This window comes from Phascolarctos cinereus, unplaced genomic scaffold (genome assembly GCF_003287225.1).
Source record: "Phascolarctos cinereus isolate Bilbo 61053 unplaced genomic scaffold, phaCin_HiC Scaffold_2;HRSCAF=192, whole genome shotgun sequence".
In the NCBI taxonomy this organism is placed as follows: Eukaryota; Metazoa; Chordata; class Mammalia; order Diprotodontia; family Phascolarctidae; genus Phascolarctos; species Phascolarctos cinereus.
Window position 1 is genome coordinate 62,730,580 of NW_027555625.1, and position 18,613 is coordinate 62,749,192.

Consider the following 18,613-nt stretch of genomic DNA (forward strand, 5'->3'; position numbering starts at 1 on the left):
TATACTGTTATCTCCATTTTACAGATGAGGAAACTGAGTCTCAAAGAGGTTAAGTGACTTGCTCAGGGTCACACAATTAGTAAGTGTTTGAGGCAGAATTTGAACATAGGTCTTCCTGACTCTAAGTCCAATGCTCTATCCACTATACTACCCAGGTGCCTAACACAAACAATGGACAAACAGTCAGAGTACAGGAATAGTGAAGCACACAAATGGACTACATTTGTCTGAGGCAATTTCACTACTGTACTACTAACACCCAAGATCCTTCTCTCTTCATGGAGTCCTCATGCTCTTCCCCTTGGATCTGCTCTTTTCTGCATCTTGACTCTTGCTTGCCAAGGCTAGTTTCCTCTTGCTTTGAAAATTGTATTTTTAACTATTGTGAACTTGACCAAATTTAATGAAACCGAACATTTCCATATAAAAAGAACAAAAAGAGGATTAAATATGAAGCTATGAATCACTATTATATATAGCTTATTTTTTAAAAGTACATAACATATTTAGTATTGCTTCCAAAGTTATCCTGCTTGCCTGTCTCCCTCCAAGCTTCCTTCTTCTCTCTTCTGGGTTCTTTTGTGCATTCTTATAAACCTCTTTTCTTTCTTTCTTTCTTTCTTTCTTTCTTTCTTTCTTTCTTTCTTTCTTCTTTCTTTCTTTCTTTCTTCTTTCTTCTTTCTTTCTTTCTTTATTTCTTTCTTTCTTTCTGTCTTTCTTTCTTTCTTTCTTTCTTTCTGTCTTTATTTCTTTCTTTCTTTCTGTCTTTCTTTCTTTCTTTCTGTCTTTATTTCTTTCTTTCTCTCTCTCTCTTTCTTTCTCTCTCCCTCTTTCTTTCTTTTTCTTTCTTTCTTTCTGCCATAGTGATTATAAAGTTACCCTCTCTTGCCTAATTCTCCACCCCACAAAACTCCCTTGTAACAAATTAACTTAGTTAAGGAAAACAAATCAAAGCAGTGGCCATGCCCTTTACCTCTGTCAGGAAATAGATGGCATGCTTTGGCAATCCTCTAAAAATGTTACTGAGCATTATGTTGATCAGAATTCTTAAGTCTTACAAAATGGTTTATCTTTACAGTGTTGTGGTTATTATATAAACTGTTCTGGTTTTGCTTACTTCACTTTGCATTAGTTCATGAAATTTCCCTCAAATGTCTCTAAATTCTTCCCTTTTATTAGTTTGTATGGTTCAATGATATTCCATTGCATTTACATACTTTAATTTTTCAACCATTTCCTAGCAGGGGTGGGGAACCTGTGGCCTCAAGGTCTCATGGATCACTCTAGGTCCTCCAGTGTGGCCCTTTGACTGACTCCAAACTTCACATAACAAATCCCCTTAATAAAAATAATTTTTTCCGCAAAACTTGGACTCAGTCTAAAGGGCATACCCAAGGACCTAGAAGGCCACTTGTAGCCTTGAAGCTGTAGGCTCCGCACCCCTGCACCTAGTTGATGGGTATCCTGTTGGTTTCCAGTTCTTTGCTATAACAAAAAGTATTGCTATGAATATTTTTGTACAGATGGGTCCTTTTCCTCTTTGAGGCATATGTCTAGTTAGTACTGTTATAATGGCTCCAAGTACAGAGTTGAATGACTTTTGGTAACTATACAGTTACACCTGTGAAAAGGTCTCCTTGAATATGTAGAGGAGAAGAATGGGGAATAATATGTCAACTACTGAAACAGCTCATCAAAACTTCCCACAAGACAGAAATCACTGCCAGGTTCAACTTTGCCAAGGAGAAAACTAAATTTACTCTTTTATCCCTACTTTGGGAAGTTATGGAATATAAATCAGTGAGATTCTTTTTCATATCACTTTAAAACTCCCAGCTAGAAGGCTGCCAGTAATTCCCAATACAGAATCTATTTTCTCTCACTTATTCTCTCTGTCTCTGTCTCTCACTGTCTCTGTCTGTCTCCCTGTCCATCTCTCTCCCTCTCTCTGTCCCTCCCTTCCTCCCTCTCATTCTCCTTTCATCTCTTCCTTTCTTTCTCTCTTTCTCTCTTTTTTTTTCCAGGCAATTGGGGTTAAGTGACTTGCCCAGGGTCACACAGCTAGCTATGTTTGGTCTGAGGCCATCTCTTCCTTTCTCTAACTCCCTTTTCACTCTCTCTACCTCCTTCCCTCCCTTTTTCTTTCCCTCACTTTCCTTTTTCTCTTTTTCTGTCTGTCTCTGTCCATCTCTCTGTCTCTGTCTCTCTCTGCTCTTTCTCTGTTTCGATGTCTCTGTCTCTCTCTCAACAGTCACCAGCCCTCACTTTAATCTATCCTGAGCAAATCAGAAAGACTGTGAATAACCACATTTTCTTCTGTTGTCAGCTTTAAATGCTAATTCAAAAGAAATGTAAACAAGCTTTAGATAAGCCTTACAACTTTGGATTTGACATCTTTTGTCTTGGGCTGGAAGAGAAGGAAAGAAGGGCAGGCAAATTTTTGTTTGGTATCATCAGTTCTCCTGATTGGAAAGTTCAATAATAACTGGTCTGCCTAGATGGGCCACTCACCTTGGTGTCAGGGTGAACCCCTGCTGGGGGTGGCTAGAGGAAGCAGTGGGGGTGACTAGGAGCTGCTGACATGCCAGCTGCCCCATCTGCCTCCACACCTACTCCATTCTCTCTCAAAACTCAAGTACAGGATGTCTGAGTTTACCTTCATGCCTACACACACCTTGCTTCTCATGAGACTTCTCCTTCAAGATAAGGAGACAGTAACATTGGCACCTTATGACAAGATTCCTTCTGGTCAATGGATAAAAGCAAACTAAGATTTCTCTCCAATCTAACAGTTTCTTCTCGGCTTCTCTAAATCATTTGGTAGAGGAAGTGGCTATATATTGGTTATCAGATCTTTATTAAAGATGTTTTCTGCAAATTTTTCCCTGATTATTTGGTTCTCTTCTAATTTTAATTATATTGATTTTGTTTATGCAAGAATTTCAATTTCACACCATAAAAATTGTTAATCTCCTGTAATCATCTCTAACCTTTGTTTGGTCAAGAACTCTTCATATGTCCATACTTATGAAAGGTATCTCCTTTCTTATTCTTCTAATTTGTGATGTAACCCTTTATGTAGTTCATGAATCATGGATCCACTTGGATCTTACTGTAGATTATGGTGTGAGATATTGGTCTACATCTAATTTCTACCAGATTGTTTTCTACATTTTTCCTAGGAGCTTTTACAGAATAACGAGTCCTTACCTCAGTGGTTGAGGTCCTTGAATTTATTGAACATTACACTTACATGTTCATTTCCTTCTGGATCTTGTGTACCTAATCTGTTCCACCAATCAATTTTCCTTTTTTTAACCATTACCAAATAGTTTTGATAATTACTGCTTCATAAGAAGCAATACAAGTACATTAATTATATTAAATATAATAACTAGCAAAGGCTGAGACTTGGTACTGCATGGCCCCTTTCCTTCCCAGTTTTTGTCATTATTTCCCTTGAGATTTTTGACCTTATGCTAGTATTGCTAAAGGTTTTTAAGTTTACCAAGAGCTTCCCTTATAAAAGCTCTTATAATTCTTAAGTGCTAAATGAACGTGCAGAGCAGCTAGATAACTGAGTGGGTCTGGAGTCAGGAAGATCTGAGTTCAAATTTGGCCTCAGATAATTACTAGGTGTGTCACCCTGGGTAAGTCACTAAACCCCTGTTTGCCTCAGTTTCCTCACCTGTAAAATAAGCCGGAGAAGAAAATGACAAACCACTCCAATATCTTTGCCCAAAACCCTTCTTCCCACCAAAACACAGAGTCAGACATAACTGAAATGATTCAATGAGAACAACAACACATAGGAATGTGAGCTAATATAGGAGGCACCCTGTAAGTATTCCATAAATCAATATATATATATATATATATATATATATATATATATATATATATATATATATATATATATATATATATATATATATATATATATATATATATATATGTATACACCAGTTAGCCATAAGCCTCAGACCTTAAAGATAGATTGAATTAAATTATCTCACTCTACTGGTTAGTTTTCAGTAAACCAGAAAATGTAATTAGCCAGAATACCTTGGAGAGGTTACCCCCAAAAAACTAATATCTGGGAACAGTGGGAGAAAGGAGGGAATTCAGGTGGAGAATTTCCCCCCATTTCTTTAGTATGACCAACATGGTGAAAACAAGGGAGTGCTAGATTTAGAACACCAGGGGACTCAGTTATTTTATTTACCCCCTGTGTGATCATAAGCAAATCCCTGAACTTTTCCGGCCTTAATTTTTCTCATCTGAAAAATGATGAAGTTGGGCTAATTCTATAGATATATTTAGCTTAATTTTCCACTTGAAAGAGTCCAATACGCCAGTTTACAGACCCCTGTTCTTTAATGACTTGACACCAAATCATTAAGGATATTTGATGGTTTGGGAGTCTTCCAGTTGGCATGCTAATGAAGTTCTGTCCCTCTTACCTAACAGAGAAATTTGTAATTTTACCTCCCTTGAGATAAACCTGTTTAGTTACTAATTAACTAGCTTAGTTACTAATTAAGACCCTCTATGCTTTCCTCACTCCTTCAACAAGGGCCAGGAGGACAGGTTTCTGACAAAGGAAGGCACAGGCTTATGTTGCATAAACCCAGGGAGCAGCATTGTGGTAGAGCAAGGAAATTTACCAGGGTCTCAGTCCCAAAATCTAATCCAGTTGAGATCATTACAGATATTTCATCTGACAGCTGCCGGAGGGCAATCAGAATGGGGAAGGAGCTGGGGACCAGGACATACTGCAATGCAGAACATTATTTTGCCATTTAGGTAGTAGAGCCCTTTAAGCCATGGAAAGCAAAAGTTGGTGCTTAAGCTTGCCCCAGACCTCTTTCCTCCTAAATCTAAACAATAGTGAAATGTACTCTTGCATAGCTCAGCATAGCCCATACCTCCAATGCAAATGGATAAGAAAGCTTGCAATATAATTGCTTTAGATAATTATGTTTATACCAGAGGCCAGGACACCCGGTCTGGTTTGTATGATCTCTGACCCGTAATAATGGGGTGCTTGGGTGCTTGTGCTTGTACTTGTGCCCCAATTTCTCCCTAGTCTCAGAAACACTATCTCTGACAACCACTCCCCAGCCCAAGGACACTGTACCTAGCAGTTATTCATGCATGGGCCTCAGCATGACCCTTATCTCTCTCCCTGGTACAGCTACACAGAGCTGGGCTGCTCAGGTCCCAGCCCTCAGATCATGTCTCTAGAAGCCTCCCAATTCCTCAGTAAGTTCCTGTGTTGTGAGAAAGCTTTCCCTTGTTGCAGAGCATTCTCTCATCAATACAGAGGGAAAGGGGCATCCTTGGCCAGCCCAAGGACTCTTCCTCCTGCCAGACTCCAATGATCCATACCTCTGTCATCTCCCTCCCTGTCCAATATACTCCCTGTACTTTCCCATCCATAGCCCCCAAAGACACCTGCACCTTTGGATTACCTCATCAGTGTTCCTGGCATTTCTTTCTCATGCTGTTTTCCATATATACCCTAGCTTGACCCCTGATCGGGGCTGCTTGATTTGGATGTGCATACCCCTTGCAGCCGCGCGCTAATAAATCCACATTTTAAATCACATCTGGGTCTCACTCGCTGATTTCTCGGTACAACAATACAAATATCCTTTGACTGAATTAGGATATTTGGGGCTGGGGAGGGGAGGGATGCTTGAGCAGGGAACCCCTGATCAATTAATTTTCCTCCAGCTGAGTTGATGAAATTATAGTCAGTCAAAAAGCATTTATTAAGTGCTTACTATGTGTCAGGCACTGTGCTAAGTGCTGGGGATGCAAAGAAAGGCCAAAAATTCCCCACCCTCAAGGAATTCACAGCCTAATGGGTAGTCAACAGGTAAATGGAGATATATACAAAGATCAAGAAGAACTAAGTTTGAACTTGCCCTTATACACTTAGGAGCAATGTGATCACTGGCAAATCACTTCACCCCAGTGAGCCTCATTTTCCTTCTCTGTAAAATGAGTATAATACTTACAGAGTTGCTGAGATAATGTCTGTAAAGTGCTTGGCCAGCCTTCAAGGAACCAGATTAAATGTGAGCTACTGTTATAATTATTGATTCTCTCACATGTAGCTGAATGTCAAGGTAGACTTTGAGTCAATTATACAAGTGTCAGGAGGTAGAGATGGACAGATGGCTGCCTTCATGTGGGATAAAAAGGAGCAGAGAGAACAGGCAGCTTCTGTGGTCAGAGTAACTGGGTCGGTGATGAGAGGAAATAGTAGTATGAGTAGAGAGTGAGTGTGACAGGAGAAAATATGCTGACAGTAACAGAGAAGGGAGGTCAGTGATTGTGGGAGGCTAGAGTGAATGTGCTAGAGTAAAGGTGGAAAGCTGACCATGGGGTGGTGTCTGTGTGGGAGTGAGTGACCACAAGGCCCCCGCCAGCCCTGCTGGCTTATGACATTGATTAGGACCAAGGAAGGGAGAGGCCATTCCATGGGGGTAAGTACCCGAACCTGACCAAATCATGACAGTGGTGAACACCAAATATGGTGTCACCTTATACTTCCCATTCTTCTTTGCTCCTTTCAAATGCACCCTTTCTGTAAGGCTGAATTGTCTGCATTGCTGTCTGGTAACCCTGTTAAACTGTCAACTGCTTGAAGGCACCACTGTTCAGATACAGGTTGGATCAGATGACCTTTTCCAACACTGAGATTCTGTGATTCTATGAGTAAAAGATCCTCTTCCATGGACATATGGCAATCATGTATCCCATTTCACCAAATTTCATTGATACAGATGAGATTAAATTTGGTCTCTAGTTTACCTTCTTTCCAGCTAAGTGGCATGGTGTGCTGGGCCTGGAATCAAGAAGACTTGAGTTCAAATGTGGCTGGAGACATGTACTAGTGTGGTGACCCTGTTTCCTCAGGAGAAGGAAATAGCAAACCACTCGAGTATCTTTGCCAAGAAAACCCCCAATGGAGTCACGAAGAGTCAGATACAACTGTAACAACTGAATAACAACTCACCCTCTTTAACACTTCTCTGTGCAATTCTAATCTCACTTCTAAGGTGCTCTCCTTTTCACAATTCCATTCCACGATTTTATATATGAAATAGAGAAATGTGATAGGAGTTCAGGTGAGAAAGATGTTGTGAGAATGGAAACATACTGGTAAGAAATGTAAGCTGCCCTCAATCCTGCTTTCAGGATTAATGTGGACTATTATTAGTCAAGTGTCATCAGACTGGGAGAATTACCAAATAGCTTACAGGAGTAGGGAACTTGTGGCCTTAAGGCTAAACATGGCCCTTTAGGTCCTGAATCCAAACTTCACAGAACAAATCTCCACAATAAGAGGACTTTTTATTTTTGGTAAAACTTGGACTCGGTCAAAAGGCTGCACCCAAGGACCTAGAAGGCCCCATGTAGCCTTGAGGCTACCCAGAGGTTCCGCACCCCTGGTTACTAGCACTCAGTATAGAGAAAGGTTTTTTTCCTTCTGCTCTGTGAAGACTTCCATCCAGACCACTTGAAGGGCTTGGATCACAAAGACACACAGACACACAGACACACAAACACACACACATATACACAAGCACCATCACCCTCACACCAGCCCAGGTAAATCATCACTGCTATCAGTGTGGTGACACCTTTGTAGAGCAAAACCTCTCTAGGGGTAAAGGTGAGGTAGGGATGGGGGTAGGTGGGGGGAAAGCATTCTCTTTCTTCACCTCCAAAGAAGGTGGTTTGGAAACTTTTTGGCCTAAACAATCTGACATCTTTGATTACATGTAATTCCTGATGCTATAGGTTCTTACATTCTAATTACAACAACCAATCAGCATTAAGCAAGATAATTTTACCCAACAGAGGTGAAAAAGATTTTGAGAGCCTAAGATAAGCACAAAGGGTTAGATGACAAAAAGTAGAGGAAAAACAGACCAACTAGAAACCAAGAAACTCACGGAAATTATAAATATCATCAGCAGCTTGTTCTTCGAAGAGATTGATAAAATTGACAAACTTTTAACTAATCTGATTAAAAAGAAGGCCAAAAATCAAATCACCAAAATAGCACACACTTTTGTTTTTCCTGCTGTGCCCAGAGAGTAAAGACCACTGCTGTGTCGTAGCATGGGGATCATAAAGCAAATCCAGAGAAAGGAGGGAGTGGGACATCTCGCCTTCCCCTCGCCCTGCCCGCACCATCCCCTTCATAGAGTCCCAAAGTGATTCCTACCTTCTCCAGGAGTTGGAGCCACAGAGAAAGACATTGCAGCCCAGATTCCAGGCAGGATGTTGCTACCAGCCCAGCATGGAAGCCCAGAGAAGATAAGAAGCCCGGGGAGGGGTTTTGTACTTGGAATTGGGACTGTGCTCTAAGATAAATTATATGTATATTGTTTTATACCTTACCTTGTAAGGTACAAGTCAGTTTCATTGGTGGAGTTTTGCGAACTTCATTTATTGCTTGCTTGACTGACCCTTTCTGTATATAAATATTGATCTGCTGGTACATTCTGTATTACCTAGTCCTGAACAATTACTGCTAGAACTTTTCATGTGAGAAATTTGGCAGCACTATAGCAATATTGACTGGTAGAAATGTTCATATTGATCTTTGGCATTCAAACTGGTCACAAACAGTCACTAACAGTGGGCAGGCTTTATCCTGGGCCACTGGTATGCTGGTAAATGTTTAACAACTGGTTTCCCCCTCCCCCCCACCAAAATACCCATGTTATACTTTTAAGTCTAATCAGCATTGTTAATATTTTTTATATCACTTTCTTAAGTCTAGTAAATCAACAGAACAATAAATCAAGCTCTGATTTGTAGTGGTCTCTGAGGTGTGAATTCTTACACTGAAAAGTTAACTCCCAGGACCAGGTTTGAGCTGACTCCAGCATGGTCATATCCTGGGCCCTCTTCTTTCTCTCTACATTCTCTCACTTGGTGACCTTCCATGGGTTTAATTGTTGTACCGAGAAATCAGTGAATGAGACCCAGACGTAATTTAAAATGTAGATTTATTAGCGCGCGGCTGCAAGGGGTATGCACATCCAAATCAAGCAGCCCCGATCAGGGGTCAAGCTAGGGTTTATATGGAAAAGAGCATGGGAAAGAAATGCCAGGAACACTGATGAGGTAATCCAAAGGTGCAGGTGTCTTTGGGGGCTATGGATGGGAAAGTACAGGGAGTATACTGGACAGGGAGGGAGATGACAGAGGTATAGTTCTTTGGAGTCTGGCAAGAGGAAGAGTTCTTGGGCTGGTCAAGGACACCCCTCTCCCTCTGTCTTGATGAGAGAATGCTCTGCAACAAGGGAAAGCTTTCTCACAACACAGGAACTTACTGAGGAATTGGGAGGCTTCCAGAGACATGATCTGAGGGCTGGGGCCTGAGCAGCCCAGCTCTGTGTAGCTGTACCAGGGAGAGAGACAAGGGTCATGCTGAGGCCCATGCATGAATAACTTCTAGGCACAGTGTCCTTGGGCTGGGGAATGGTTGTCAGAGATAGTGTTTCTGAGACTAGGGAGAAACTGGGGCACAAGTACAAGCACAAGCACCCAAGCACCCCATTATTATGGGTCAGAGATCACACAAACCAGACCGGGTGTCCTGGTCTCTGGTATAAACATAATTATCTAAAGCAATTACATTGCAAGCTTTCTTATCCATTTGCGTTGGAGGTATGGGCTATGCTGAGCTATGCAAGAGTACATTTCACTATTGTTTAGATTTAGGAGGAAAGAGGTCTGGGGCAAGCTTAAGCACCAACTTTTGCTTTCCATGGCTTAAAGGGCTCTACTACCTAAACGGCAAAATAATGTTCTGCGTTACATTCCCCATTTCTTTTGTGTACCACATCAAACCCTTGATGTGGCGGGGGCTGCATCATTATAGGGTGCAAAGGAGGTGGATGCCAGGGGCTGATAGCGGGGATCTCTGACTAACAGTAATTTAACTGAATTAATACGGGATTTAACAAAGTCAAGGAGTTGATTAACTAGACAAGGGCCAAGAATTAGGGCCATAGTAAGGAGGAGGAGAGGCCGGCCAAGGCAGAAATAAGAGTGGTTAACCACAGGGAAGTCCGAAACAGGCTGTGGTACCAATTTTCGTTCCTTTCTTGTTCCCTTTGCCTGTCTGCCATATTTTTCTGTACTAGGAAAGGCTCTCCTGAACTACACCTGAGTTATAGGCATAGAAACAGCAGGTCTCCCCTAGGGCAGCACAAAGGCCACCTTGCCTGAGAAACAATAAGTCCAGACCCCTCCGGTTCTGCAGAACCATCTCTGCCAAGGAGTTGACCTGTCTCTCCAGTCGGGGTATAGAGTGCTCCAGATGATTGAGGTCTACATCGATCTGAGCACTAAGTTCCTGGTAACTGGCTTCTCCTTGGACTAGGGCAGTGGTACGCACAGCAGTTGATCCCACTAACCCCAACCCCACGAGGATAGGGATGAGGAAGGGAATGGCTCGCTTGCTTCGGTAGGACACACTGCCTTCATGAGTGAAGTACTCCCAACCCTCTGGGCCCTGAAGAAGTGAGACCCTGGGGATAATGGAGACTAATATACATAGAAGCTCAGATTCTTTTAGGAACACCGCAGTGGAGACACACTGTGTGATCCCATCCAGACAGGCCCACCAAGTGCCGGATGGCGCTGAATAAAAAGAGGAGGAGGATTGTGGAACAACCACAGTACTATTACAGACAGGAGAGTAAGGAGAAGTTTTTAGATGTTACATAACCCCACATTGCCTAAGGAACATTTCCAAAATGAGCCCTAAAAAGCTTGCATGCATTTCCACTCTTGTTCATAAAACCTCACTAAATTGGTGCAAAAGTTCTTAAATAACACAAATTCCAGAGTAGTATGAAGGAAACTGAATTCCTAAGTATTACAGAATCCCTCATAAGTCTTTAGTTAAAGACACATAGAGATGGTTCAGTTTTCCCAGTCACACAGGACTAGGTTCAAACAATACAACAAAGTTTTCTCATAATTCGCAAAAGTGCATCATTACATTAAGTCAGGTACAGATTAAACTAATCAGAGAGCTCACAATAGACTAGTTTGGAAAAGAGAGATTTACATGTAATCAAGATAACAAAGAAAACCTCAGACATGAACCATACAAATGAATACAATCGGTATTACCTATATTAACTAACATTAAGCTCCTTGCTCATGTACAATTGGTTTAATTCATAGGCATTTCAAAAAGGGAGCTCTGCTTCTCTGGCTTAGCATAAAAATCCAAAACTGTGATCTTCCTACCTAAACATGCTTAAAGCTTGGATTGCCATGACAGATACATCTTGGAAGCCAATCATATCAGTCTAATCCTGTTGCTTTTCTCAAAATTTGCTATCCTATTTAATTAGACATCTATCACATTATACTTTTGTCTTATTATTGTGTGTAAACATTTCCTCCTTAGGAGGATGTTATCCCTATATTATTATTATTTGGACATGAATGTACTTGCATCCTATTATGGCAACACAGAGATGTTCCAGAGGGACAGGGTCATATATCATATCAGAAGGAAAGAACTTCATTAGCTCTATTTGATTCCAGGCATGAGTCATATCTGATAGGCAATCATGCAGTCACTGGATGTTAAGAGCAGGGCTTGGGATAAATCAGGTAGGGATTTTCCTGTTCAGAAAGGAAATAGCACAATTGGGAAATAGAGTCAGGAAGATCCTACCTAGGCTGTGTCCAAGGTGGTCCTCAAAAGTCTTCCCAGGCACAGACTTCCACCTTTATCAGTTATCAGCCTGCAGCACATGCCATTCTACTATTGGCTGCATAACAACTCAGACAATTATCCTGGTAATCAAAGCTCAAAACAATAGTAAATTTCTGTCCCACACAATCACATACCCTAGATAATAAGAATTTAATCTCAAATTGGTAACAGTAAGAGACTGACCACAGACAAATACTACTGCTCTCATAATCCCTTTAAACAATGGGAACATCTTGAGGTGAGTCTCCAGAAGTTTGTATAAATTTCTATACATGTTCTAATTCCAGATTAAAAATAATATTAGACTTCCCATTAATTTAACACAAAAGAGCCCTTACTACTCTTCACTGACATAACTATGCTGGAATCCTGTTCCTTAAACAAACAAAGAGGTTACTAGTTTCACCCTCACAAGTTGATGAATTTATGTCCTTGTTCACAAGCTTGTTTATTCTTCTCTAATTATACTTTCAGAAATTGAATCTTTTACATATGATAAATTCAAACACTGATTGTATACTTAGGCCATGGGATAACCACAAATTCAGATCAAAACAGCAAGATCTCACATACTTATATTGTGCTAATATTTTTTACTGACCACTTGCTCTGATCAGAGAAATCTACTATAAAAGGAAAAAGTCAGGAACATGTGACATCCAAATATGACAGGATAGAAAATCCTGAGCTCTGTTTGAATTCAGGTAACAGTTACAGTTCTCCAACCATGCAATATCAATTCCACATCATAGCCAGACTCAGGAATAGTCAGGTGGGAAACATTCCTTCTCAAAGGAACACAATGGGGAAACTGAGCCAGGAGGATCCCATCCTAGATTGAGGCTAAGATTGTCCTCACAGCTTTTTCCCAGATGCAGATCTCTATCCATTAGTAGCTTGAGGCATTTCTTTCAGATACCCATATTTAAACTCAAAACAAAATTAGTTATAGTCCCAAGAGCCTTTTACCTCAAACAGCAAGCTTCACTAACGTAGCTGAAAGCCAGATACAGTTCATATATTCCCATGGAGTTGCAATAAGCAATAAAGATTTACCAGGACTCACATACATAAGAGATTGCACTTAACACTTAAATTTAAACTTGTCCTGGTGTAAAAGCCAATCATTAGAAATCATTTCTATCTACCATACATAAACTTGTAACTTCTCAGCAAGCCAAGTTCATTGTTAGAAACTCCAAACAAGTTTTTTTTTTTTTCCTCAGAGCAGATGACCTTGCTCACACAGATTTTTTTTTTTTCAGGGACCGGGTCAAGTTTACAAAGTAAGGGAAATTGCCTTATACCGCAGAGAGGGTCTAATCCTGGTGCCCCTGCCTGCCTACTTCTTTATCCCAAGTAGGACTGTTTTGAATGGGCAGAACCAATCTGGATAAGGCTTTTACACAATTCCCTCCTTTTCCCACAGCAATCAATTAACAATTCTAGGTTGTAACATTAAAACAGTAACTTCAAATAACTTAGGTAACAGTCTTATAACTTTCAGAAGTGATAGTCAAATGTTTTTAGCTACAAGCCCTTCTTTAAAAACAGATTAAAATTTATCCTGTTAAGAAGAATAATCACTAAACTTTTATGAAGAACATTTGTTAGAAATTTTTGAAGTGATAGATATCTTTGCTTTCTACCTTAAAGTAAAAATAAACCTTTAAAAATGGAATTCATTAAAACTGAGTTGATGTAAAATGTCCTCAAGTAACATAAATAACTTCCCAAAGTACCATAACAAACTAAATTCCTAGTTGTTACAGAATTCCTAGACATCACAAAGTTGTCAAAAACGGAGAAAAAAAATTCAATTTTTATAATGCGTGAAGAACATTATCACAATAACAAATATTATCAAACCTTTAAAAATTTACTCAGTTTTTATCTCAAGGATTCTCATTTACTTAGGAATTTCACAACACAGGAAACGTTTACACAGATTCGAATAAAATTATAGGTGAAACTTCCTCTTAAAAGCAAATAAAACTTTGAAGTTTATTCTAACCCATTCCTTTTCCCCTACTTATTTATTTAGTTTTGGAGGGGTAGACAAAAATATATTCCCAAATGCAGTACCCTTGTTAAGCTTAGAAATGTACTGGACCAGTATTCTGATTGCTTTTTCTTTCCCATAATGACCAATCTTTAAAAGAACCCACCCGGGAATCTAGCCTGAAAGGTGGGTGGACATAATTCCCTCCATCTCTCCTCAAACTGCCCTTACTATGCACTCAAAACAATCCAGTCGTCTGAGTTTTCTTCAATGTACTTAAGTGCAAAACAGTGTAACAAGTTCTGAAATTGAAAACATCCACAAAATTTTACCAATTTGGATGAGTTGAGGCTGGTGGGGAAACATTAATTAAACCCAGCAAGCCACAGTCCTCAGCACATATACCAGTTGTCTGTGTTCTGCTACACAAGAACTTTTCTCTTTGTCTCCACGCTCAAACTTGGCCAGAGTTAGAATGCAGAGAGAGAGAAAGTATTACTCATGCAAAAGTCCCAAAGCCTTCTCACTTTCAAAACCTCCAGTCACACCATGCAACTAAACCATATTCCCTTCAAATTTTCTACACACACTCCTCTCTCCTACACGCTTAAACTTCCTTGCCTTTCTTTCTAATGATTTAAAATCCCCTTAAAACCCGTACATATCTCATTCCTTTCTAATTCTGACCTGACACTTCACAGATCCTTCCCAACTTGCCCTCTACCAACCATATAACCTAAATAATAAAGTATTCTTCTCTCTTTCCCTCTCCCATCCACGCACTCCTTTGAAGCTGCTGTTACCTGGGGATGGAGAGGGGGAGAAAGAAGGCAACTTTTCAGAGTCCTGCTGCAGCTGTCTGACTGCAAATAACCCAAAAGGGAGAGAAATGATGTACTAGACGTACCCCTCCCCCCCATTATTTCAGAACACAGACACAGACAAACAATAAAAGCCTGAACACAAACACATCCTCCCAATGGAAATCAGAGGAACTGCCCTGGAGAAAACTGTCTGCAATCCAGTCTGACACCTGCCTTTCAGTATGAAACAGAGGTGCCTTCAGGCAGATGATTGCAAAACAGAATCTCTTAAAAACAAAATCTCTACACATATAAACGAATAGACCAAAACAACTAAGACAGAAACCAGGAACCAGATACGGGCATAGTCCTGACATCTGGGGGTTCCCGGGGGATTAAGGCGCTAAGCACTCTGCCACATCCGACACTTGTTCCCCACCAGAAAACAGGTCTGCAGACATTTACCTCTGGAGGGTTACCAGATCCACCAGGGCTGAAATGAGGTACAGTTGGAGTTGGGGAGGGAGGCTTCTCCTAGTCCTGAGTTCTGGGGCCCTGGAACATCTTCAGGGGCCGGCTCCCCTAAAAGTCAGAACAGAACAATTCCCCCCTCCCGAGGCTGATGTCCTCTCCAGGTGGGTCTCTTCAGTGACACGGTTTGCTTCTATCTCGCTGGGGCCTCCAAAATGTTGTACTGAGAAATCAGCAAGCGAGACCCAGATGTAATTTAAAATGTGAATTTATTAGTGCGCATCTGCAAGGGGTATGCACATCCAAATCAAGCAGCCCCGATCAGGGGTCGAGCTAGGGTTTATATGGAAAAGAACATGGGAAAGAAATGCCAGGAACACTGATGAGGTAATCCAAAGGTGCAGGTGTCTTTGGGGGCTATGGATGGGAAAGTACAGGGAGTATATTGGACAGGGAGGGGGATGGATCTTTGCAGTCTGGCAGGAGGAAGAGTCCTTGGGCTGGCCAAGGACACCCCTCTCCCTCTGTCTTGATGAGAGAATGCTCTGCAACAAGAGAAAGCTTTCTCACAACACAGGAACTTACTGAGGAATTGGGAGGCTTCCAGAGACATGATCTGAGGGCTGGGGCCTGAGCAGCCCAGCTCTGTGTAGCTGTACCAGGGAGAGAGATAAGGGTCATGCTGAGGCCCATGCATGAATAACTGCTAGGCACAGTGTCCTTGGGCTGGGGAGTGGTTGTCAGAGACAGTGTTTCTGAGACTAGGGAGAAATTGGGGCACAAGTACAAGCACAAGCACCCGAGCACCCCATCATTACAGGTCAGAGATCACACAAACCAGACCAGGTGTCCTGGTCTGGTATAAACATAATTATCTAAAGCAATTATTTGCAAGCTTTCTTATCCATTTGCATTGGAGGTATGGGCTATGCTGAGCTATGCAAGAGTACATTTCACTATTGTTTAGATTTAGGAGGAAAGAGGTCTGGGGCAAGCTTAAGCACCAACTTTTGCTTTCCATGGCTTAAAGGGCCCTACTACCTAAATGGCAAAATAATGTTCTGCATTACATAATGATTATCTCTATGCAAATCACTCCTACATCTAAATATACAACCCTAGTCTCCCTCTTAAGCTGAAGTCCTGCATTGCTACCTGCCTATTGTCCAAGGTGGCCTTTCAGCATATGGCTGGTGTGTAATGTTCCAGGTGCCCTTCCATCTCTGGGAGATGTGAAAAGCCTGGACACAAAGAAGAGTTTCATATGAGGCGGGGCTTCATCAAATCTGAGGAGCCAAAGGGGACATTCCACGAAGGTCCTTGTGACAATTTACATTAATGGTCCCCGAGTTGTCTGACTATTTGGATGCAACTACAATAGTTATTGGGCTGGCTATATATTGTCTGGTTGAGGATTATTTTAAGGCAAAGGTTCTTATCCTGGGATCTGTGGACTTAAAAAAGTTTTTTGACAACTCCTTCTCAATATAATTGGTTTTCCTTGTAATCTTCCATATTTTATTTTGTGCATTTAGCAACATGATTCTGAGAAGAGATCCATAGTATTCACCAGATTGCCGGAGGGTTCCACAACACAAAAAAGATCAAAAGCCTCCTTTCTTGGCTGTTTCTTCAAGTGCTTGCATAAGCAGGTTCAATGCCAAGAGGAGGGGTGTGTGTGTAATGAAGTAGTCTCATACCTGCTCCCTCTGCAATCTGCCCTTTTGACTTGAGATTAATATTCATAGTTAATCTTGAATCAAATGTCTTACTGAAAGAATACAGGGTAGCATAGGTGCCCATAGTGTTCTGAGGAGGAATCCCATGAATGCCCCCTTGGGCATATATCTCCAAACTAACTCTAGCCCTTAGCTTGTCATTTACTTTGGAAAGGCATACTTAGCGTTTGATAGTGAAGGTAGCAAGTCCACAGCAACACTTTATCAAGTACAGTGTTAGGTTAAGAAAAGTCAGGGCTTTAGGGGACTGCCCTTTAAGAATGCCCGGGGGTGGGCTGGAGCTAGCTGGAACAGGTTTTGAGAATCCATTGGAGGTGTAAGGAGAAAAGATATACTTTGGAATACTTGCTGTGAGGATTACAAAAAGAATTCAAATAAGGGTGGAAGTAAAAGGATTACTTCGCAGCAGTGAAGGTGCAGTAGAGGTTTGCTCAAATAAATTTGTAGTGTGCACGGTTAGCACTACTAGATGAATTCTTCCAGCTCTGTTTGGCAGCATGTGAGTAGGAGCAGAGGAGGCAGATGGTGGGAATGATCCAGGGCTGGAGTTTGGTGAGTCATGGACCATGAAAGGAGCAGCAAACAAAGGATTTGAGAGCAGGGAACTATATTATGTTGGACTGGTTAACTATCTGGTCAAGAATGGAGAAAGAAAAGTGAAGCCAGAGCCTGGGAGAATGCTGAGGGGTGAAGGGACTGCAAGTCATGACATTTATCTTTTCTGTCCTATTAGCCAATCTAAGAGGTATGAGGTAGAACCTCAGAATTGTTTCAATTTGCATTTCTCCAATCAATAGTGAGTTAGAATATTTTTCATATGCCCATAGATAACTTTGATTACTTCATCCGAAAACTAATCATATCTTTTGATCATTTATCAGTTGGGGAATGGCTCCTATTTTTATAAATTTGACTCAGTTTTTGTATGTTTGAGAAATGAGGCCTTTATCAGAGAAACTTGCTTCAAAATAGTTTTTACAGTTACTATTGCTAACTGTATTTCCCTCCATCCTATCCCCCCCATTTATTCTATCCTCTCTCTCCTTTCACCCTGTCCCTCCTCAAAAGTGTTTTGCTGCTGACTACCCCCTCCCCTAATCTGCCTTCCTTCTATCATCCTCTTCCTTCTCTTATTCCCTTCCCCTCCTCTTTCCTGTAGGGTAAGTAAGATAGGTTTTTTCCCCTTTTTATCTTTTTAGGCAATTGGGGTTAAGTGACTTGCCCAGGGTTACACAGCTAGTAAGTGTCAAGTGTTTGGTCTGAGGCCCATTTGAACTCAGGTCCTCCTGACTTCAGGGCTAGTGCTCTATCCACTGTGCCACCTAGCTGCCCCTAAATTCTTTTTTTTTTGTTTTGTTTTGTTTTTCTTTTTAGTAAGATAGTTTTCTATACACAATTGAGTGTGTATGTTATTCCCTCTTTGAGCCAATTCTGATGAAAGTAAGGTTCACTCACGTCTCCTCACCTCCCCCCCCTTCCCTCCACTGCAAAAGTTTTGCTTGCCTCTTTTATGTGGGAAGATTTATCCCATTCTACCTCTCCCTTTCTCTTTCTCCCAGTACATTACTCTCCCACCGCTTAATTTTAGGTTTTAGATATCATCCCTTTATATTCAACTCACACCTATGTCCTTTGTCTATATATACTCCTTGTAACTACCCTAATAATGAGACAGGTCTTATGAGTTACAAATATCATCTTCCCACGTAGGAATGCAAACAGTTTAAACTTATTAAGTCCCTTATGATTTCCCTTTCCTATTTACCTTTTTATGTTTCTCTTGAAAAGTCAAATTTTCTATTCAGCTCTGGTCTTTTCATCA

The 18,613-nt window shown here is 41.0% G+C and overlaps 1 protein-coding gene across 7 annotated transcripts in view; it reads right to left on the reverse strand.

Moving 5' to 3' along the window:
* CES3 (carboxylesterase 3) overlaps positions 1-15,355 on the reverse strand; it is a 66,238-nt gene extending 50,883 nt beyond the window's left edge. The window contains exon 1 of one of the 7 annotated variants that reach the window (XM_020989414.2): positions 15,047-15,355. The gene's annotated coding sequence lies outside the window, so the exon portion shown is untranslated. Of the gene's footprint in view, positions 1-8,248; positions 8,356-8,424; positions 8,590-12,745; positions 12,767-14,110; positions 14,188-14,581; positions 14,690-15,046 lie in introns of those variants that run through there. The other 6 variants (XM_020989411.2, XM_078149440.1, XM_020989415.2 and 3 more) reach the window with 6 other exon arrangements.
* Positions 15,356-18,613: the final 3,258 nt, after the last annotated feature.